This window comes from Saimiri boliviensis, chromosome 4 (genome assembly GCF_048565385.1).
Source record: "Saimiri boliviensis isolate mSaiBol1 chromosome 4, mSaiBol1.pri, whole genome shotgun sequence".
Classification (NCBI taxonomy): domain Eukaryota; kingdom Metazoa; phylum Chordata; class Mammalia; order Primates; family Cebidae; genus Saimiri; species Saimiri boliviensis.
The window spans coordinates 133971336-133994211 of record NC_133452.1 but is presented as its reverse complement, the minus strand read 5'-3'; the positions used below and the strand labels follow the sequence as shown (position 1 = coordinate 133994211).

At 45.8% G+C, this 22876-nt stretch overlaps 1 pseudogene; it reads left to right on the top strand.

The window, feature by feature from the left end:
• Positions 1-18383: 18383 nt before the first annotated feature.
• Positions 18384-22034, top strand: LOC101054268 (protein phosphatase 1 regulatory subunit 26-like; annotated as a pseudogene).
• The last annotated feature ends 842 nt before the right edge of the window (positions 22035-22876 follow it).

The window sequence follows — 22876 nt, the reverse complement described above, 5'->3', positions numbered from 1 at the left end:
TTTCTTTGCCTCCAGTCTTGCTCTCCTCCAAAGACTGCCTGCAACCAGAGAGATCTTTGTAAAGGAAAATATCATCTGTCTCTCCCCTACTTCAAAACTTTCATGGTCCACATAATCATCTCGACTGACACAGAAAAGCATTTAACAGAATCGAACACCCTTTTCTGATTTAAAAAAAAAAAAAAATTCAACAATGTAAGAATAGAAGGAAACTACCTCAACACAGTAAAGGCCATTTATAAGAAGCCCATCACGAACATTATACTCAAGGTGAAGGAATGAGGAAGGCTTTTCCTCTATGATCAGAAACAAGACAAAAATACCTACTCACACATCTGTTCAACTTAGTATTGGAAGCTCTAGCCAAAGTAATTAGGCAAAGAAAATAAAGTAAAACATCCAAAGTGGAAAGGAAGAAGTAAAATTATCTTTGTTAGCAGATAGCATGATCATATGTGCAGAAAACCCTAAGGATTACACACAGACACACAGATACACACACACACACACACACACACACAGAGAGAGAGAGAGAGAGAGAGAGAGAGAGAGAGAGAGCCAGTAAACAAATTCAGCAAAGTTGCAAATACAAAATCAGCATGTAGCAGACAGTTGTATTTCCATACCATGACTTGCAACATGGTGTTTCTTCTAGTCCTAAAGAGGCAAGTTGACCCAGTCCAGGTAGAGCACCGACTTAGAGAGAGAAAGAAGGAAACAGCTGAAAGAATCTGAGAAGGTGTATCAATTTGTAAGCCAAATATAAATCATAATGTGTGTTAGATTAAGGAAATGTACTTTCTCATAGTAATACCGTATTTCTAAATTCTGCTCAGATACTCTGTTATTGTGCATGTTTCTAGAAAACACAGCCCCAAATGTGCATAGTCTTGAATACAAAAGAATCAAAAGCTATTAATATGTAGTATAAATGCTTAAAGCATTTTCATTGCTAAAAATACATGCCAAACTCAAAAAAAACAACAACATTGCTCTGTAAACTATAGGATGTAAATAATTTGCCTCTCTATAATAATTTTACTCACAAATTGCTACCTGAGTAATCTCGTTAATGGCCCGTAATTACGTCCTAATCCCCAGAAACCGCCAATGTTGCCTTATTTGGCAAAAAGGACTTTGTAAATGTGATTAAGAATCTTGAGACAGACAGATTATCTTGGATTTGCTGGGTGGGCCCAATACAATCACAGTGGTCCTTATCAGAGGAGGCAAGAAATGTCAGAGTCAGAGAAGAAGGGGATGTGATGAGGCCAGGAGAGGCTGAAGTGATTCATATCGAAGGCGGGGGAAGGGCTTACAAGCCAAGGAACATGAACAGTCTTAGAGGCCGGACAGGGTTAGGTCTTCCCCTAGAGCCTGTAGAAGGAACCCAGCCCAGCTGGCATCTTGACTTCAGTCCACTGTACTAAAGCCCACTTAAAATTATTTTAATTTGCTGATTTCAAGAGCTGTAAGTGAATATGTATGTTTTATATTGTCACCAAATTTATGGTAATTTGTTATAGCAGCCACAGGGAAATGAATATACTACTTTGGGAGGCTGGAAGACAACCTTTCAAAGGATATCTATGTCAAATTCCTGGAACATATAACTATTACTTTATACGGCAAAAGAGTGAATATTACTTTGTATGGCAAAAGATATGATTAAGTTAAGGATGCTGAGAGGATGAGCTAGCCTGGAGTATCTGGGTGGGCCTTAAATGCAGTCACATGTATTCACATGTATTTTTATAGAAGAAAAGGAGAGGGAGGTATTTTTGTTTGTTTGTTTGTTTGTTTTTTGAGACGTAGTCTTACTCTGTTGCCCAGGCTGGAGTGCAGTGGCACAGTCTCAGCTCACTGCAGCCTCTGCTCCTAGGGTTCCAGCAATTCTCCTGCCTTATCCTCCTGGGTAGCTGGGATTACAGGCACACACACCACACCCAGCTATTTTTTGTATTTTTAATAGAGACAGGGTTTTGCCATGTTGGCCAGGTTGGTCTTGAATGCCTGACCTCAGGTAATCTGTCTGTCTCAGGCTCCCAAAGTGCTAGGATTTCAGGCGTGAGCTACCACACCAGCCATGGAGAGGGAATTTTTTAAACTGTTAGGTTTGAGGGTACATGTTGAAGGTTTGTTACAGAGGTGAACCTGGTTCATGGAGGTTTGTTGTACAGATTATTCCATTACCCAGGTATTAAGCCCAGTACCCATAGGGAGTTTGAGGTTCACAGGCACACAGAGGAGAAGGTGATATGAAGATGGAGGCAGAGATTGGAGTGATGCAGCCAGAAGCCAAGGAATGCCTGCAGCCCTCAGAATCTGGAAGACACAAGGAATTGATTCTCCCCTAGATCCTCTGGAGGGAACCCAGCCCTACTGAGACCTTGATTTGTGGCTCCTGGCCTCCAAAGTTGTGAGAAGATAGATTTCTGTTGTTTTAAACCCTCACGTTTGTGGGAATTTGTTGCAGCAACCACAGGAAACCAATACAACTACTACAATCTAATGTTTAAATAGCAATCCATTGGATGATTGCAAGGCAAAATTATGTATCTCAAATTTAAAAGTTGATACCTGCTTGCAAGAATCTCATTAAATGCAACAGAAGTACTTGATTCAAACAAGTTCCTTGAATGCAGAATCAATTATTTGTATCTAAAAGTATAAATTGCATTCTATTTGCATCACCATAACAGGACAATGCAACGAAATGTAACATTGTATTAAGTACCTGTGAAACATTGTACAAATTAAATAACTTTGTTTAAAAAAAACCAGAAACATTGTTATACTACAGAGCATTCCAAAACTTTCAAAGATCCTACTATATATCCACTTATATTGTTATTAGATGTTATAAATTTGCTTTATGACTCAAAAATTTTATTGTAGTAAACAGATCTATTTGTTCCTGAAAACTAATTTTTAGAGTTTGTACCGGTGAGAACTTTCTCCATCAGGAGCCTGCAGTACATGTTGAAAAAAAATCATATTCTGGGATACCTGGTCTGGAACTTCTGTTTCCTCAGGGGGACAGATGATCATGTTCTCTGCAGAGCTCCAGTGCACCCCTATCTCCATTCCCTCCAGGTCAAAAGCAATCCCGGAGATAAGTCTGAATCTCTATGGCTCATGTTTGTAAACTGTGCTGAATCTGTAATGAGGCTTCCATTTCCCTTTAGGCTTTGACGTGGTTAAAAGTGTATCACGATTGTGGTGGATCAATGATTAAATTACACTTCTCATGAAGTGGCAGATTATATGCTGTGCCTTGTGGTGAGGCTTCAGGTTCCTGCTGCTAAAGCTCTGTGTCCTTTCCACTGCAGGCCCTTACTTGGGGCAACAGTACTTGTCCTGTGAGGACCTGTCAGTGACACCCCCAATGCTGATGGTGCTCCGTGGTTGTTATGGAAACTAGAGATGAGGTAATGTTCTCTAGTTTCTACATAGGAAAATTGATCACTTTCAACTGAGGAAACTTTGTTCACTAAGGAAACAGGTAGATCCCCAACAGACTTTTCTTGAATGGCACTCAATATTGGTCCCTCAATGTCAGGCTACATGTTGAACAGGGTAAAATACACCCCTGAGATTCTCTCAGGATTGCTCAAGGCATTGCTTTGATATGTCATCATTTTATGCATCATTTTTGGATGCAAGAAAAGTTTTAACAATTCTCATATTATATCCAAATTATAAAGCTGAATCTAATATCTAGATTCCTATGTATCAACTGGCAATGTTTGGGAACTGGCAATACTTAAGAACCCTTATAAAGTCAGGACTTTGAAGTGTACTTTAAATTTCCCATCCTCTGCTGTACATAAAGATCTCTCCAAAGGCACCTAACCCACAAGGATTCCTCTTGATAGAACCAGATGTGACGTTGCTACAAAGAAATGATGGTGTATGAGAAACCATGACTTCCCAGGGTCTGCGTTTGCTGAAGTAACTGATTGTGAAGTCTATTTTCTCTTTGGATTTGGGTGATAAGAAGAAGCCACTGTAACTCCATTATGGATCCATGCTCACTCAAGATTTGGAAAATCAGCAGCACAATTTGGTTAACACGGTGTCTTTCCCTTGCACTGCTGGATGGAGCTGGTCCAGGCAACATGAACTTCCTTTTCTCTTTTGTAGTCTTCACAGTGTCTTTTGATCTTGGGCTTCACAAGAGGCATCTACAGGGCATAGCTGTCAGTGACTCAGGGAGGCCAGGAGGTGGCAGGCAAGTGAGCAGAAACCAGAAGTAGCCAATAGCTGTTCAATGCCAGGAAAACCTGGGCTAGGACGTGCACTTCAGTGTTGAGGGACACAATGGCAGCTCTGAGAACTATGGAAATCAGTATAAAGCTGAATTATAAATCAGTATATGTGGTCCAGTACAGACTGCTTCCAGGCTCTCTGTGGTCACAATCCCAATTAGAATTGGATTTATAATTAAATCTAAGTCTCTTTGAGCATTATATTGTCACAGTCTATCACTGTCTCTAGAGGAAATTAAATAAATACTTTTGGATCTGTCATTGGTACATTATCAATGATTTTGTGGAGTAACTTATGGAAACCCTCCCCCCCCAAAAAAATGTCCCCTGGCTATTTATCCCTCACTTGCCAATCACTATCATTGTCTCTTCCTATTTTCCTGTTCTTTTCAGGGTGTTTTTGGGACCTTCAGTAGAAATTCTCAACTCCAGGCTTTCAGCTGTTTCTGCACAGAGGACATAGTCCTGGCCCAAACTCTCTAGTATCACATGCGCTCTCTCTCTCTCTCTCTCTCTCTCTCTCTGTCCTGAGACCTCCTCCTTTCTCTCAAGTTTCTGGGATCATATCACATGTCCCAGTGATTATTCCTCCAGGATTTTGAAGCATCTCATCCCCTCCTGCTCTCCTAAGGAGAAGGGATGGAGGGAATGAGCCTGGTCTCTTTACGATTTTTTTTCACATTTAGGCCCGTCTGGCCTGGGAATGAAAGGACACCACCATTAGTGAGCAATTATGGAAGTACCAAGAGACATCATCCAGGACCTGTGCATGGGTGGGCAGTTCAACAGGAGAACCAATGAGCCAGATCATAAAAAGGATCATGAAAAAGGAGTGGGGGAGTTAGCAGGTTCCCATGGCAAATTGATTACAGAGTAGACCAAATGCCTTCAAGTGTGCAGAGGTTCTGAGCCAGGGGTTATTCTCTTGTGCATCTTCTAGCTAATTGGATTTACCTTACCCCACAGGACTCCCACAACCTTCAGCTGCTGCACATCTTGTTGAGTGACAGCCTGCAATTCTTCTCTACTCTGGGCTCCACACTGTGTTGCCCACATCGTCCTACTGCCAAGAACATAGAAAATCCTAGCCCAAGGGCTCCCTTGCCCACTCCCATTCTGCCCCTTCACTAGGGTCTGCAGGTGTTAGACGTCTCCTCTGCTCCACAACCGGGAGCCTCAGGCTTTCCCAACCCTGCCCCTGAGCCTTTGCAGCTGCACCATCTCTAATGCCTCTCCTCCTGGATCCCAGTGTAGTCTCCACAGCCCTACATCTCATCACTATTTCTGCTGTTCAGAGGTCTTCAAAATCTCCCAACTCATTTTATTGCTTCCAGTCTCACTCTGACCCAAGCAAGATGCAGATCAGTGCCCTACAATTGCAGGAATCCTGCTGAAGCAAAAATCAAATTTCGTTTCTTTTTCTTTTTGTTTTGTTTTTTTTTTGAGACGGAGTTTTGCTCTTTGTTGCCCAGGCTGGAGTGCAATGGCGCGATCTCGGCTCACCGCAACCTCCGCCTCCTGGGTTCAAGCAATTCTCCTGCCTTAGCCTCCCAAGTAGCTGGGATTACAGGCATGCGCCACCATGCCCAGCTAATTTTTGCATTTTTAGTAGAGACGGGGTTTCACCATGTTGACCAGATGGTCTCTGTCTCTTGACCTCGTGATCCACCCGCCTTGGCCTCCCAAAGTGCTGGGATTATAGGCGTGAACCACTGCGCCCGGCCTGTCTCTTTTTCTTAAAATATTTTAATGACTCACTATAAGTATCAGGATAGCACGAAAAATCTTAATCACTTTTCCCAACCCTATATGAACAGGACCTTACACACTTTCCCAATTTTCTCTCTCTCCTCTTGCCCTTGACAGTGATGCCGCTTACAGTTTCACAAACATGCTGCAACATCTTTCATTTTTTGGTCTGAACTAGGTGTTCCCTTTGCTTGGGTCTGCCTAATTTCTGCTCATTTTTTTATATTGTTGTTATACTTGGCTTCCTGTCCGAAGTTTAACCTGCTTTCCTGAAACTGACTTAACTCTTCCTCCTTTCTTTTCTCACTGTTCCTTTCCTTCCTTCTCAAACCACTTACTGTAGTAGCTTCTATTCAACTGGTTGTGTATTTCTTTCCCATTACACTGTAGCTTCAGAACATAACTACCTGTGTTTACATTCCTCATCTTATTCCCAAGGAGGAGCACAGAAGCTGGCATATTCTGGACCCTCAAGCTCTATTTGTTGGATAGATGAAAAATAGAGATTCTTATAGTAACAATGCACACTGATAGTGTCTCTTCACAGTGAGAGTTCAAGAGATAACACATACAAATTTAAAAATATGTATTTCTAAAATGTGTAATATTAGGTATGACACTAACAAAGGTGTCCATCTCCCCTGCTAGACACCAGAATCAACGAGGACAGCTACGCTGGGTTACTTACGTTCCCCTCAAACAGTCTATATTGGATCCTTGTTTGTTGAAAGAGTGATTCACATAAAATGGATGATAAAATGGAGACCCAGAGAAGTGAAGGACTCTGTCCAGAATCACACAGCTGATTTGTCTCAAACTCTCGGGCTTAAGCCATTTCCATGCCTCAGCCTTCCAAAGTGCTAGGATTACAGATGTGAGTCACCACACCAGCCAGCATCATATGATGAATTTATTATTGGTTAAAAAAAATGTAAAAATGGAAAGAGAGTTAAGAGAGAATGAAATATGGACAGAGAATAAAGATGGGAGGCTTTGAAGGGCTGTTCTTCACTGTGTGCGTGTGTGTGTGTGCATGTAATTCCTCTGTCTCAAGCTATGTCGAACCTCATAGGGATTAATTACTGGGGTCTCCATCGGCCACAGCCACACATATCCACAGAAACCCTGACCTACACTGACAGATGTCAGAGGGTGGCCTTGAACGTTCCGAATCCCTGCCTCATAGAATTTTGGATAATCTGGACACTTTCCTCTTGCACTGTTTCTGTATCAACCTTAGGAACTGTGTTTGGGGAGTTTTCTGCACTCATCTTGTGAAAGAATTCTGTTTGCCCCTCAGATTGCCTCTTTTCCCTTGGAGTGCAACAGTGGCTATCAGGGTCTTGGTCTGAGGGTCCATGGGTGACAGTGTGGGATGCTGGAAGCAACCTCATACTTCATAGCCACCCCACACTTCATAGTTATACTCATCTCTAAGAAATTATTCAAATTAAAAGGGAAAGAAACACATATAGACAATTTATGGACTTGACTGATTAACATGGAAAAGGATTAACTTTCTAGTTTTCTGCCCCTCACTGGAATTTTATTCCGGTACTTTGAACTCATTTCAAACTTCCAGCTTAACTAGGAATTGCTATAGCCAGGCTATTCCAGACAGCTCCGTGAGCTGCTAGGATTCAGCAAATACAACATATTTTTTCCAATTGAAATATGTAGTTCTAGAAAATACTATTTTAAGGCCAGGCTTGGTGGCTCATGCCTGTAATCCCAGCACTTTGAGAGGCCAAGGCAGGCAGATCACTTGAGGTCAGGAGTTTGAGACCAGCCTGGCCAACATGATAAAACTCCATCTCTACTAAAAATACAAAAAAGAAAAATAAAATTAGCCAGGTGTGGTGGAACACACTTGTAATCCCAGCTATTTGGGAGGCTGAGGCATAAGAATTGCTTGAACCTTGGAGGCAGAGGTTACAGTAGCCCAGATCATGCCACTCCACTCCAGCCTGGTGACAGAGCAAGGCTCCATCAGAAAAAGAAAGAAAGAAGAAAGAAAGAAAGAAGAAAGAAAGAAAGAAAGAAAGAAAGAAAGAAAGAAAGAAAGAAAGAGAGAGAAAGAAAGAAAGAAGAGAGAAAGGAAGGAAGGAAGAGAGAAAGGAAGGAAGGAAATAATGAAAGAAAAGAAAGAATAAAAGACAAAGCTGTTTTAAAATTCATATGGAACCAAAAAAGAGCCTGAATGGCTAAGGCAATCCTAAGCAAAAAGGACAAAGCTGGAGGCATTACGCTATCTGACTTCAAACTATACTGCAGGGCTACAATAACCAAAACAGCATGGGACTGGTGCATAAACAGACACACAGACCAATGGAACAGAATAGAGAACTCAGAAATGAAGCTGCACACCTACAGCTATCTAATCTTAGGCAAATGTAACAAAAACAAGCAATGGGGAAAGATTCCTTACTCAATAAGTGGTGCTGAGATAACTGGCTAGCCGTATGCAAAAGATTGAAACTGGACCCCCTTCCTTACACCATAAACAAAAATTAACTCAAAATCGAGTAAAGACTTCAATGTAAAACCCAAAACTATAAAAACCCTAGAAGACAACCTAGGCAATACCATCCAGGACATAGGAATGGGAAAATATTTCATGATGAAGACACTGAAAGCAATTACAACAAAAACAAAAATTGACAAATGGGATCTAGTTAATCTAAAGAGCTTCTGTACAGCACTGGAAACTAGCAACAGAGTAAATAGACAACCTACACAATGGGAGAAAGTTTTTCTGACTATGCACCTGACAGAGGTCTAATATCCAGCATCTATAAGGAACTTAAAGAAATTTACAAGAAAAAGCAAACAAACAGCCCATTAACAAGTGGGCAAAGGACATGAACAGACATTTCTCAAACAGAATTTCTCAAAAGAAGAAATTTATACAGCCAACAATCATATGAAAAAAGTGCAACATCATTGATTATTCTAGAAATGCAAGTGAGAGCCACAGTGAAATACCATCTCACACCAGACATAATGGTTATTACTAAAAAGTCAAAAAGTAACAGATGCTGGCCAGGTTGCTGAGAAAAAAGAATGCTTATACGCTGTTGGTGGGTGTGTAAATTAGTTCAACCATTGTGGAATACAATGTGGCAATTCCTCAAAGACTTAAAAACAGAAATATCATTCAGCCCAGCATTCCATTACTGGTTATATACCCAAAGGAATATAAATAATTATGTTAAAAATATATATGTGTGTGTATGTTCATTGCAGCATGATTCACAATAGCAAAGACATGGAATCAACCTATATGTCAATCAGTGGTAGACCAGATAAACAAAATATGGTACATCTATACCATGGAATACTATGCAGCTATAAAAAAGTACAAGATCATGTCCTTTGCAGGCATATGAATGGAGCTGGAGGTCATTATCCTTATAAAACTAAGGCAGGACTAGAAAGCCAAATGCCACACATTCTCACTTATAAGTGGAAGTTAGATGATGAAAACACATGTACACAAAGAGGGGAACAACAGACCCTGGGACCTATTGGAGGCTGGGAGGAGGGCAAGGATTAGGAAAAAAAAAGATGGGTACTACGCTTAATACCTCAGTGATGAAACCATCTATACAATAAATCCCCATGACACAAGTTTACCTATATAACAAACCTACATATGGATTCCTGAACTTAAAATAAAAGTTTAAATAAATAAATAAATAAAGTTCAGGCTGGACGTGGTGGCTCATGCCTGTAATCCTAGCACTTTGGGAGGCCAAGGCAGGTTGATTGCCTGAGCTCGGGAGTTCGAGACCAGCCTGGGCAACACAGTCAAACTTTGTCTCTGCCAAAAGCTTAGCTGGGCATGGCAGCATGTGCCTGTAGTCCCAGCTACTCAGGAGGCTGAGGCAGGAGAATTGCTGGAACCCGGGAGGTGGAGGTTGTGGTGAGCCAAGATGGCGCCACTACACTCCAGCCTGGGTGACAGAGCAAGACTCCATCTCCAAAATAAAAACAAAATAGTTCCAGCTGGATCCGTGGGCTTCTAAGATCCTTCTTCAGTAATACTGAGGTAAATAGCACAAACCATGAGTTCATTCTTTTCATAATCCCTGACACATCATACACAATATTTGCTGAGTTTAAAACAAGTCTCTTAACACATCACTAGTTTACATCAACTGTGGAATCTCTGCTTGTCAATCAGAGGTCAACCAGCCCATCTACACTAACTATCATTAACTAATGTGCAGGATTGTGTCTTATCAAATCAACAGCCTCCTTCTCTGCAGAGAAGCAAGGAGTATGTCTCCCAGAATCCCCTTGTCTGTATAGTTCCAGATCACATTTTCCAGTTGGAAAAAAACTTGCATTAGATGTGGTGCCAAGAAGAGATGATGGGACAGGCCTCTACCCATCAACAGTGAGCTGCAGGCAGAGGAGTAGGCAGATGTGAGGTTCTTGATGGCTTCTGTGCTAAGCCGAAGACCCACCTGCGTCACCTGTGCAGACTGGGATGAATGGTAGGAGCTTTCTCAGAGGTTCTGGAGAATGACAGCAATCTCCTCGAAGGATTCTGGGAACCTCCCACCTGTGCTTCAGGCTGAGGACTTCAGCACATGCTTCCCTGACAGCTGCTGCCTCCAAGAGGTCCAATGGTGACTGGTATTAGTATCCTGTTGCTGCTGCAGTGGCTTAAAACAACACAAATGTATTATCTTGCAGTTCTGGAGGTCAGAGCTGAAATGAGTCTCTCTGGCCTAAAATAAGGTGTCATCAAGGCTGCATTCCTGTGGCAGCTCTCAGGGAAAAATGTGTTTCTTCACCTTCTCCACTTCTCAATGCTGTCTGAATTCTTTGGCTTGTGGCCCCTTCCTCCGTCTTCCAAGGTCAACATTCCCATCACTTTGACCTCTGATTCTGTGGTCACATCTCCTTCTCCAATTCTGACTCTACCGCTACCTCTTTCACTTATAAGGACCATTGTGATTATATTTGGCCTGCCTGAATAATCTAGGATAATATTCCTATCTCATGCGCCTCAAATTAATTACATCTGAAAACTTCCTTTTGTCATATTAGGTGACATTTTCACAGATTCCAGGGATTAGGACATAGACATCTTGGGAGACCTTTATTCTGCCTACAACATGATTTCATCAACATTTGCTCCCTTAGATTTTCAAATATTAGTATAGTCTGTGATTCCTATATGGAACACTTTATTCCTAAAATATTATACTAGAGTGTGGTGGTTTTTCTGAAATAAAGCTGTTCCCTACCTCAGAACATTTGAAACTCAGCTTCTCCAGGCACAGTCACTGTGGAATCTTTGCTTGTCAATCAGAGGTCAACCAACCCATCTATACTTAACATCATTAACTAATGTGCAGGATTGTGTCTTATCAAGTCTACAGCTTCCTTCTCTGCAGAGACTTACTTTCTCTGAGACTTACTTTCCCAGTCTCAGAAGTTCCCACTCTACCTCTAAATTCCTCTGTCCCTAAAACCACCCTTGTACTCCAGCCCAAGAGCTATTCTATCCCTGGCTCTACCACTTACAAACTGGTAGAAAGTATCATCTGGAGAAAGTAAGTAAGGGATTTATCTCCATTCCCTTCATATCTAGTTATCAACTCTTCCACGTAGCTCAGTCAGGTTGAGTTGAAAACATTCTCAACTTTAGTCATTTGGCCACTGAACACATCTTAACTCTTTCATACCTCAGTCCTACTCAAGTATTTAATTTTACATAAGCCTACTTATCAATGCCAAGCTTCTCCCTTGGCCTCCTCTGACCCTACAGTTCCAAAGTCCTCCCAGTTTTAAGAACGTGCTCCTGCCAGGCCAGTCTCCTCACTGCCCCCTGATTGTTCATCACTCTCTCTGCTTCCACACCTTTGCTCATTCTGACCCTCTTGTCAGTTCTCAAGTGTCAGCAGTCACCTCTAGTTGCAACAGAGTGGGCTTTCCTTAATCTTATTGCCCTCAACCTCTCTAGGGCATTCTATAGGTAGAATCCTTCTTTTTGCCATCCCTATATTGGCCTGGATATTACACCAAAGTCTAGAATGCAGAGTCATGCCAAATCCTATGGAGAACCTTTTATAAGTAACTATTTCTGGCCCTCTCCTAGGCCTACCGAATCAATCTCCAGAAGCAGAATACCTCACTCTTTTAAAATTTTTTGGAGAACTGTGAGCATCTAGTCAGTGGATCTGAGGTTGATGACCACAACACCACACTCCAGTCCTTGCAGTTTCTGCATTCCTCAGTCAGTTAATCTGCAAGCTACCTTGCTTCTCACCCTCTCCTCCACAAGAGGTCAGGGCCCACATTCTCACGGTTTTCCCAAACATTCCTCTGTTCTTAGCCCCAATGGTCTCCCCTCACTTACCGACATTTTATCATTTTATCTAAGGGATAAAGAAGCTTTGTGTTTCTGTTCTTGCTTACACTTCCTTCTATCCCTTCCCAATTTTAACCTTTGTATATATATTTATTTAACAAGCATTGACAGCTTACTAATTGGAGGAATTGCATTAGGTGCTACAATTCAATTTCCCTAAACATTGTCTTTCATGTTCTTATATGTACCAAAACAAAACAAAACAAAACCAAACCAAACAAACAACGACAACAACAACAAAAACCTACATGGAGGTGACCGAATAAAGTTTTAAAATTCTGATACTAGATTGTCTACCACAGTGTCTCAGTCTATCTTTCTGTTCAGTCAGTTAATTATTAGGACAAGAAGATACCATCAATCTGATTTTCCCCCCATACTTTTAAAGGAGAGGAGCGAGGACAGTTTTGAAGGTGAAGGGATCGGTATGCCCAGGAGCTCACGACTCTCACCTTTGGGGTTTTATTTAATCTTTTTAGGCTTTATTTATTAGTCAAAACAGAATAATGAGTTATTCCCTAACAACTGTACAGAATTGTAAGGATCAAGTGTGTTCGTGTGTATAAGGCACCATGAATATTATACATATATATATATAATGTAATTGCAATAGAATATATGTAGAATTAGAAATCATATTTTGAAATAACAAATGGTAGAAATATATATTGAAAAATATTAGTGCAGGATATCACAAAATTTGTTAATTGTTTTTTATTTCATTTTAAAATGAATATATCTGAGTATGATGAGTTCTAAGGATTCCTTTCTGGGCAAAAATTGAGGCTACCCCATTGCAGTTGTACAATCTTTCTACTGGATGGCAAAAAGATGGACAGTATTTCTTTGAAATGTTTACTTGCTTATGCCACTAAATTTTGAACTTAGCCTTCTAGAAATGAGTTTATAATTTATCTTTCTTTTTTTTTTCTTCTTCTTCTTTTTTTCTTTTTTTAAAGACGGGGTTTCACCATCTTGGTCAGGCTGGTCTTGAACTCCTGACCTCAGGTGATCCACCCACCTTGACCTCTAAAGTGCTTGGATTACAGGCGTGAGCCACCACGCCCAGCCTAACTTATCTTTCCTGAAGGCAACCTCAGATTACCTATGCAAAGACACCTATGAGATACTTTGGCAAAAACACCTAACACATCAAATGTGTGCTCAACGCATCTCATTAAAGTAAAGTGTAAAACATTCTCAGGGACCTATAAAGCTAAATGTCACCTTCTGTGTTCAAGATATATGTTGAATATTATGTCCAAATCTTTTCTCATTATTGGACTTAATTCTATAAAACTTGAAGCTTGAACTTTTCATGAACTAATTGGTGTATCCTCTGCTTAATTGATTCTTCCCGTTTGACTTGGAGGATGGTGCTGGCCAGAGGCCCTTTCTTGCAGAGGCCTTTAAAGCTGTTTATTGGGAAGAACATACCACACAGGACATTTGACTAATAAAAACACTGTTATTAGCACTGACAATAAGCAAACCACATATTTGTTAACTGCCTTGCAATTGGTACATTCTTCTCTTTCCATTGAGAAAGTAAATGCTCTACCGTTGATTCAGAGATTAAACATCTTGAAACTCTCAGCTTCCACATTATTGAACTTCACTTTTATTAAAATAACTTTTTCCCCAAAGTACAAGGACTACACTATAACTCCAGAAGATGCCCCTAACCAAGACTAACACTCTGAAATCAAAGAAAATCTGTGGATAAGATACTGAGAACATGGCTGGGCATAGGGTCTCACACTTGTGATCCCAGCACTTTGGGAGGCCGAGATGGGAGGATCACAAGGTCAGGAGTTCAAGACCAGCCTGGCCAACATAGCGAAACCCTGTCTCTACTAAAAATACAAAACAAAATAGCCAGACATGGTGACGGGCACCTGTGATCCCAGCTACTGGGGCTGAGGCAGGAGAATCACTTGAACCTGGGAGGCAGAGGTTGCAGTGAGCAAAGATTGCGCTATTGCACTCCAGCCCTGGCAACAGTGCGAGACTCCATCTCAAAAAAAAAAAGAAAGAAAAAGAAAAGAAAAGTAAAAGAAGAAAGATATTGGGAACTTCTGTAAAATTTTAGTTGGACTAGAGAATTTTTACAATCTTAACAAATCTTGCTTATTCAACAAGTCCTTGGATAGCATTCATGGGAACCTATAAAAAAGAAACTTTCTCAATGTATTACATGAAAAATAACAAAAGCAACAACTATAATAATAATAAAGACTGGCCACGCACGGTGGCTCACACCTGTAATGCCAGCACTTTGGGAGGCTGAGGCGGGCGGATCATGAGGTCAAGAGATCGAGACCATCCTGGCCAACACGGTGAAACTCCACCTCTACTAAAAATACAAAAAAATTAGCCAGGCACGGTGGCACTTGCCTGTGGTCCCAGCTACTCGTGAGGCTAAGGAGGAAGAATCACTTGAACCCAGGAGACGGAGGTTGCAGTGAGCCAAGATTGCGCCACCGCACTCCAGCCTGGTGAAAGAGCAAGACTCCGTCTCAAATAATAATAATAATAATAATAATAATAATAATAATAACTGCATTTAAAGGGCACTTGCTATATTCCAAGCATTGGCTTAAGTACCCACATAGGTTATTTGTTCAGTGTTTATCACAACCACATGAAAAGAATGTTCTTATCCATAATAAAGAAATGAAGCCTAGACCAGGTACAGTGACTCACGCCTGTAATCCCAGCACTTTGGAGGCCGAGGCAGGTGGATCACCTGAGGCCAGTAGTTTCAGACCAGCCTGGCCAACATGGCGAAACCCCACCTTTACTAAAAATACAAAATTATCCAGGTGTGGTGGCATGCGCCTGTAATCCCAGCTGCTTGTGAGCCTGAGGCAGGAGAATCACTTGAACCGCAAGACAGAGGTTGCAGTGAACCGAGATTGCACCATTACACTCCAGTCTGGGCAAAAAGAGCAAAACCCCATCAAAAAGGAAGACAGGAAGACAGAAAAGAAAAGAAAAGAAAAGAAGAGAGAGAGAGAAAGAGAGAGAGAGAAGGAAAAGAAAGAAAAGAAAAGGAAAGAAATGAAGTCTAGAAAGTATAGGTAAGTTGCTCAAGAAAATTAGGTGCAGAAGAAAGGTTAAGTAACTTGCCTAGGATAACACCATTATGAAGATTTGAGGCCAGAATTCAGTTCCAGGCAGTTTTGTTCTAAATGTAATCTATTGCTCTTCAGCCACTATAGTGTCATACCAAGACTGGCCTAAAGTGGCATCTTCTGCTGAAACAGGCCCTTCTGTGACAATAATCATGAACATTCCCTTTATATGCCCTATACTAATGACCATGAAGCTAAATAGATCTGGTTATGTTAGTTGTCCTGGGGTTTCTAGTTTCTTAAGGTTACCATTAAACAGGCCCTTCTATGACAACGATCACAAAATACATGCCTAATAAAGTATTAGGAGTAGGAAGAGGGGTGAAAAGAATGCAGTATTTGAGACTATGATTACTGACTATATTTAAAATCACAATTTCATGACTATTGAGGTTCATCTTAAGCTTTTTCTCCTGATGTTTCATGGTATCTAGGTGAAAGAAGACTCTTGATCCCTTCATCCCAGGACGTGTGGAACTGTCCATGGTTCTGAAAGACAAAGTGGCAGGTCCCACCACTTTCATAAATGATTCTTATTGTGGAAAACATCACTAGTGAAAACTCTACATATGACTTTGTACATGCATCACTTAAAGGATTCAGCAATCCTTGGGAGGATGATGCAGACCCACAGAATATTCCCTTTATATGCCCTATACTAAAATTACAAAACAAAATCCAATTAGACCACATTATGAGCTAGAAGTTTATCCTGAAATTTTAGATCACAATGCAAAGAAAAGAAATCCAGCATTATGGTATGGACAAGAGAGAATAAAGATATATTTCAACTAACTGTATATCCCCTCAAAACTCATATGCTTGGCCGGGCGCGGTGGCTCAAGCCTGTAATCCCAGGACTTTGGGAGGCCGCGGCGGGTGGATCACAAGGTCAAGAGATCGAGAGCATCCTGGTCAACATGGTGAAACCCCGTCTCTACTAAAAATACAAAAAATTAGCTGGGCATGGTGGCACGTGCCTGTAATCCCAGCTACTCAAGAGGCTGAGGCAGGAGAATTGCTTGAACCCAGGAGGCGGAGGTTGCGGTGAGCCGAGATCGCGCCATTGCACTCCAGCCTGGGTAACAAGAGCGAAACTCTGTCTCAAAAAAAAAAAAAAAGAAAGAAAAAGAAAAAGAAAAAGAAAAAAGATTTATTTGGCTCATGGATGTATAGGTTGTACAAACATGGCACCAGCATCTCTGCAGTTTCTGGTGAAACCTCAGGAGCCTTTTACTTGTGGTGGAAGGGGAACGGGAAGCAGGCATGTCACATGGTAAAAAAAAGAAACAGGGCGAGAGGAGCCAGGTTCTTTTAAACAACCAACTCTCTTTCAAAATAATAGAGCAGGGGCCAGGCCTGTAATCTCGGCACTTTGGGGGCCTAGGTAGGCGGATAATGAGGTCAGGAATTCCAGACCAGCCTGGCCAATATGGTGAAACCCCGTCTGTACTAAAAATACAAAAATTAGCTAATGATGCAGGTCTGTAGTCCCAGCTACCCGAGAGACTGAGGCAAAAGAATCGCTTGAACCCAGGAGGCAGAGGTTGCATGATCCGAGATTGCGCCACTGTACTCCAGCCTGGGCGACAGATTGAGACTGAGTCTCAAAAAATTTAAAACAATAATAAGTCCCCTCCCGCGCTTCCCACAGCGCGGCCCGGGCGCGGGGCTGGGGGCGGCAGCGGCAGCGGCGCGCAGGGAGGCGGGGAGGCGGGTCCCGGCCGGACGCCCCCGTGCCCTCTCCCTGCACCCCGGCCGAGGGCTGAGCACGCCGGCCCCGCAGCCTCCGGCCCGCCCCCCTGGGGCGGGACGCCGGCGCAGGCGGGGTTGCGCAGCAGGCGGCGGGGGCCGGGCGGAGTCAAAAGTCTTTTTAAAAAGGAGCGAGTGCCGGGCGCGGTGGCTCAAGCCTGTAATCCCAGCACTTTGGGAGGCCGAGGCGGGTGGATCACAAGGTCAAGAGATCGAGACCATCCTGATCAACATGGTGAAACCCCGTCTCTACTAAAAATACAAAAAATTAGCTGGGCATGGTGGTGCGTGCCTGTAATCCCAGCTACTCAGGAGGCTGAGGCAGGAGAATTACCTGAACCCAGGAGGCGGAGGTTGCGGTGAGCCGAGATCGCGCCATTGCACTCCAACCTGGGTAACAAGAGCGAAACTCCGTCTCAATAAATAAATAAATAAATAAATAAATAAATAAAAATAAAAAGGAGCGAGAGGGTGCCTCGGCGTGTAAGTGGAGAGTTGAAGACCTGACCCTGGGGGTGGGAACACTGGCTGCCACTTCATCCCGGTCAAGCTGGACTCAGAGAATTTCAAGAGCTTGCTGGTTGGGTCAAAAGTGAATCTACGTATGCCGCCCTGCTGATCCTGGGTTTATAGCCATCTTTCTTTTTTTTTTTTTTTTTTTTTTTTGAGACGGAGTTTCGCTCTTGTTACCCAGGCTGGAGTGCAATGGCGCGATCTCGGCTCACCGCAACCTCCGCCTCCTGGGTTCAGGCAATTCTCCTGCCTCAGCCTCCTGAGTAGCTGGGATTACAGGCACACGCCACCATGCCCAGCTAATTTTTTGTATTTTTAGTAGAGACGGGGTTTCACCATGTTGACCAGGATGGTCTCGATCTCTTGACCTCGTGATCCACCCGCCTCAGCCTCCCAAAGTGCTGGGATTACAGGCTTGAGCCACCGCACCCGGCTTATAGCCATCTTTTTTAACCTGCAAAGAAGCATTTGCAGACATTCTCTTATGGGTAGCGCTTTCCAACCTTTGGAGGATGTGAAGCCAGCAGAGAAATAAAGCGTCGCCCCTGTGCGCGTCCCTCCCCGCCTGCTAGAATGTTTCTCATGAACGCCCCTCCAGTGCTTGCTCTCCAGTCCAAATGGGAGGGCTTTGGCCCGCCAGGGAGCTTTAGGCTCCCCAGGTGCTTCTCTGAGGCTGACGAGGGCATGGAGAGCGCGGCGGTGAGCGCCAGGGTGCAGATGCTCATCACTACGCTGCAGCGCGACGGGGCTGCTCCGCTCACCAGTTATGAGCTCGCCGCGCAGAGGGGCCACAGGGCGAAGGGATGCCACGACTCCAGGCCGGCGGCCAAGCCCCCCGTGCACAAGGAGCCGCCCGCCTTGGCTACCTGTGGCCTTGTGGCTGACATTGACCCCATGGGGGAGGAGGAAGCTGCCGATTTTGGTCCATTGGTGCTAGATTCAGACAGTGATGATTCCGTGGACTGGGACATTGAGGAGGCCATCCAGGAGTACCTGAAGGCGAAGAGTGGTGCCACACAGCCCGGGTCCGGCGGGGTCCAGCCAGGCGCAGCCCAGTAGCCTTCCAGGGCCTTCGGTGGAGACAGTAGATGTAAGCCAGAACCGGCTCCCAGCAGTGCCCCAACTGCCCTGGGTCCCTCAAAACTTGCGCCTGGCTCAGGCAGTGGCCCTGGCAGCCAAGTGGGATTCAGCCAGGACCAGGGCTCCGCCTCCCCAGTCAGCGTGAGCAGCGACTCCTTTGAGCAGAGCATCAGGGTGGAAATGGAACAGTTTCTAAACGAAAAGAGATAGCATGAGACCCAAAATGTGATGGATCCGTGGACAAGAAACCAGACCCCAACGAAAATTCGGCGGCCAAGTCACTCTTAAAATCCCACCAAGAGCCGGCCGCGAGGGTTGTGCATCGGCAGGGTCTGATGGGCGCCCAGAAGGAGCTCACCTTCCGCAGACCTCCGCGGTTAGCAAAAATGAACCTGCAGCCCAGAAACCTCAGGTCCACGGTCATAACCACTCGGGAGCACGAGGGCAGCACAAAGCCAGCAGCCCCCTGCCGCCCTTCAGAAGCAACACAGAATCAAAGTGGGATGAAGAGGAGCGCCAGCGCCGTAAGGAAAAGAGGGCGAGCCCCGAGCGCTGCACAGGCGCCTGAGGCGTCTGACTCCAGCAGCGACGACGGCATCGAGGAGGCCACCCAGCGGTCCCAGCTGCAGAAAACACGCAAGGAGGCGGACGGGGACCCGTCCCAGAGGGTCCAGCTCCGCGAAGAGAGGCAGCCTGACCCTCCTGCACACAGCACAAGCAGTGCCACGAAAAGTGCCTTGCCCGAAACCCACAGGAAAACACCCGGCAAGAAGAAGCAAGTGCCCGCCAAGACCACGGACCCTGGCCCCGGGGGCTGGACACTGATCACTTCCCCAAGCTCCCGAAGGAAACCAAAGCTCCGCCTCCTGTGAGCCCGGTTTCCAGTAGCGAGTTTGTGGAACGGTCCTCGTGCCGGGCAGACACGTCGACTTAGCTGATGTGCGCGGAAGCGATCCTGGACATTTCCAATACTATCCTGCCGGCCCCCGTGAAGGGCAGCGACGGGTCCCTGTCCGCAAGCCCACTTTTCCACTCCGCCAACGTGCCTTCCCGCTCGGACGGCGACAGTAGCTCCGTGGACAACGACGACAGCAACAAGCAGGAAATCCTGACGTTTTTGGCCCTCAAGGCGCAGTCAGGGAGTTTGCTGGCCAGAGGTGAGAGCTGCCCGCAGGCTGCCCAGTGCCCACTTTCACCGCCTGGCCCCAACGGCCAGACCAGCAGCCCCAAGGCCCCTCTCTCTAAAACACTGGACCCACTGCTGGGCTGCAAAAGGAAGCGTAGAGGCTGCGGCCAGGTGAAGCCATCCGTGCCCAATAAAACACGGGTGGTAGTGAAAGACGGGGGCCAGGATGCTGACCACAGCCGGGGGAGAGCGGAGCCTGGCGGTGAGGGCCGGGAGCTGCCGGTCCAGGGCAAAGCCAGGGAGGCCCCCGGAGGGGACGGCGCCGCTCGCCTGTCACAGGGCCAGGGTAAGGACAGAAGAGGCGCGGCGCCTAGACGAGAAGGAGAGCTCCGAAGACAAAAGCAGCTCCCTGGACAGTGACGAGGACCTGGACACGGCCATCAAAGACTTGTTAAGGTCCAAGCGGAAGCACAAGAAGTGGTGCAGGGATCCCAGGGCGGCCTGCAGGAAGAAGGTCCGGTTCAGCACCACGCAGACGCACTTCTTGGAGCAGCTGGGCGGGTTCTGGAGAGGCCGGGAGGGCTCGGGAGAGACTGGGAGGACACCGGAGAGACTGGGAGGGCAGGAGGCCGCCGGTGCTCAAGAGCTGCCTCTCCAAGTCCAAGACAGACGGCGGTAAGGGCCCCGCGAAGAAATCCCCCAGCGTCTTTGGCGGCACGACAGAGAGGACGAAGCAGGAGGGTGCCGGGAGCCAGGACACGGCCCCCGCCTTCCGGGTGAGGAGACCGGCCTCTGCCTCCACCTGCGCCTCTGACTCCGAAGGGAATCCATTCCGCACGGAGTCCTAGGGCTCAGCTCCCAGCCCAGGCTCCCTGTCTGACGACAGCAGTTCGGTGGACAGCGACGATAGCATCGAACTGGAGATTCGGAAGTTCTTGGCAGAAAAGGCCAATGAGTCGGTGAGCAGTTCAGAAATTCAGGCAGAGGGCCCGGCTGCCCTCGGGACAGGGGGCCCAGCCAGGCCAGAAGTGCTGGGCAGGAAGGAGCCCGCCCCACCGCCTGGCATGTGTGCCCGGAGCCAGAGTACCGGGGAGTCCCACAGCCGGCAGAAGAGTCGAGAAGCACAGAGAGCTCTGGGGCGCAGGGTACAGCTGGTCTGTTTGGCTGGGGTGGGAAGGGGCTCCCCGCTGCTCCAGGCCGAGGGGATCCGGAACCGCCCAGGAGCACCAGCATCTCTGCCAAGGGGCTGTCGCTGAGCAGGAAAAACGTTTACGTTCACAGACACCAGAGCCCACGAGGGACCGAGCCTGCTGCCAAAAGTGCTTTTGGTCAGCTGCCCATCTGTGCCACAGCAGGCACTGAGGCAGCAGGTGCGGGGGGACCTTTCACATGGGCTGTGGGAGCCGGGGCTTCCTGACCCCCAGCCCCGGAGCTGAGAGGGACGCTGGAGACCAGGCTGCCCTGGAGAGACTTTGCCCACCAGAGTCCGCTGCCCAACTCGTGGGCGCTGCGCTCCGAAGGTAGAGATGCAGCATGGAGTGGGGGCGTCGGGATCGAGAGAGATAAGAGGTCCGAGGACCCCGCCCGGGGCCTGCCCAGCTTGCCCCTTGCTGGCTTCTCCCCACTGCTGTCCACCCAGCTCTTCCACTTTGGAAAGGGCGTCTTCTGGGGGGGGCAGGCAGGCCGGCCTCTTCAGCTCCCACCTGGGGCTGCCTCTGCAGGGCCCGTCCTTCTCGGCCATCAGGGAGGCCCAGGCTGGGCCCACCCCTGTCTTTGGAAGCCCACACCTGCTGGCGAAGAAGTACGGAGGGCCCTGGCCAAGCAAGAAGGTGCAGCAGGGGCTGAGTTTGCATGAAAGGAGGAGCTCGGGCTTGGAGGACAGCATTTTGGACCTGAGGTATCGGCGAAGGGTGATCGATAGGGATGACCAGGACCAGGATGCCTTGGGCAGTGACGCCAGTGACTTTAGCGACAGCTCCGGGGAGGACAGTGGCGGCAGCTCAGTAGTGAAGGTCTAAGCCCTCGAGCTGTGGATTCCGTCCTGGGTTCCGGGTATTTGTGGAAAGCGGCGTAGCCATGCATGTGTCATGCGTGTGTGTGATGGTCTGTGGTTGCCGGGAGGGGAGCAGGAGTCTGTTATACATACCCCTGTATATACGTACATCAACATGAAACGATGCTTTTATTTAACAGACGCGTCCCAGTAAATATGATTTTTGTAGCTTTTTGTAAATTATTTAAAGTAACGTAAAAAATATTTTTGGAAAATCCTGTTCAGTTTTGTAGGGTGTTCCTAACTGCAGTTTTCTGTGTTCTGCATACAAGTCTTAGATTAGAAAACACTGGGTTCTTACCATCACAGCCAGGTTCACAGAGACTCTGATGCTTTTTGGTCGGTTGCTGGTGAGAATGTCCGGCGGTGGTAGCCTGAAGGAGGCCGAGCTGCCCTCTCCGGAATCACTCAAATGCCCCAGGGTGTCCGTCAGGAAGATCCTGGGACAGCACTTTTTATACAGAGGACACCAACCCCCACATGGCCCCCCGCCATCCTTGAAGGCCAGAGCACATCTGAAAACTGCAGTCACAGCTGTCTGTTGGAAAAAAGTTTCAAAGCACAATGGCCATCGAGCCCGTGACCATCCCCGTTCATGTGAAATCCATGCGGATCTCAGCGCAGTGACCTGCAGCCCAGCCCTGGGCCTGGGTGGGTTCATGTCCAATTTTGTTCAATCACTAGATGATTCTAACATCTAAATAAACCTCTTTTTATGTGGAAAAATAATAATAATAATAATAATAATAATAATAATATAGAGCAAAGAGAACTTACTCATGACTGTGGGAGGGCACCAAGCCATTC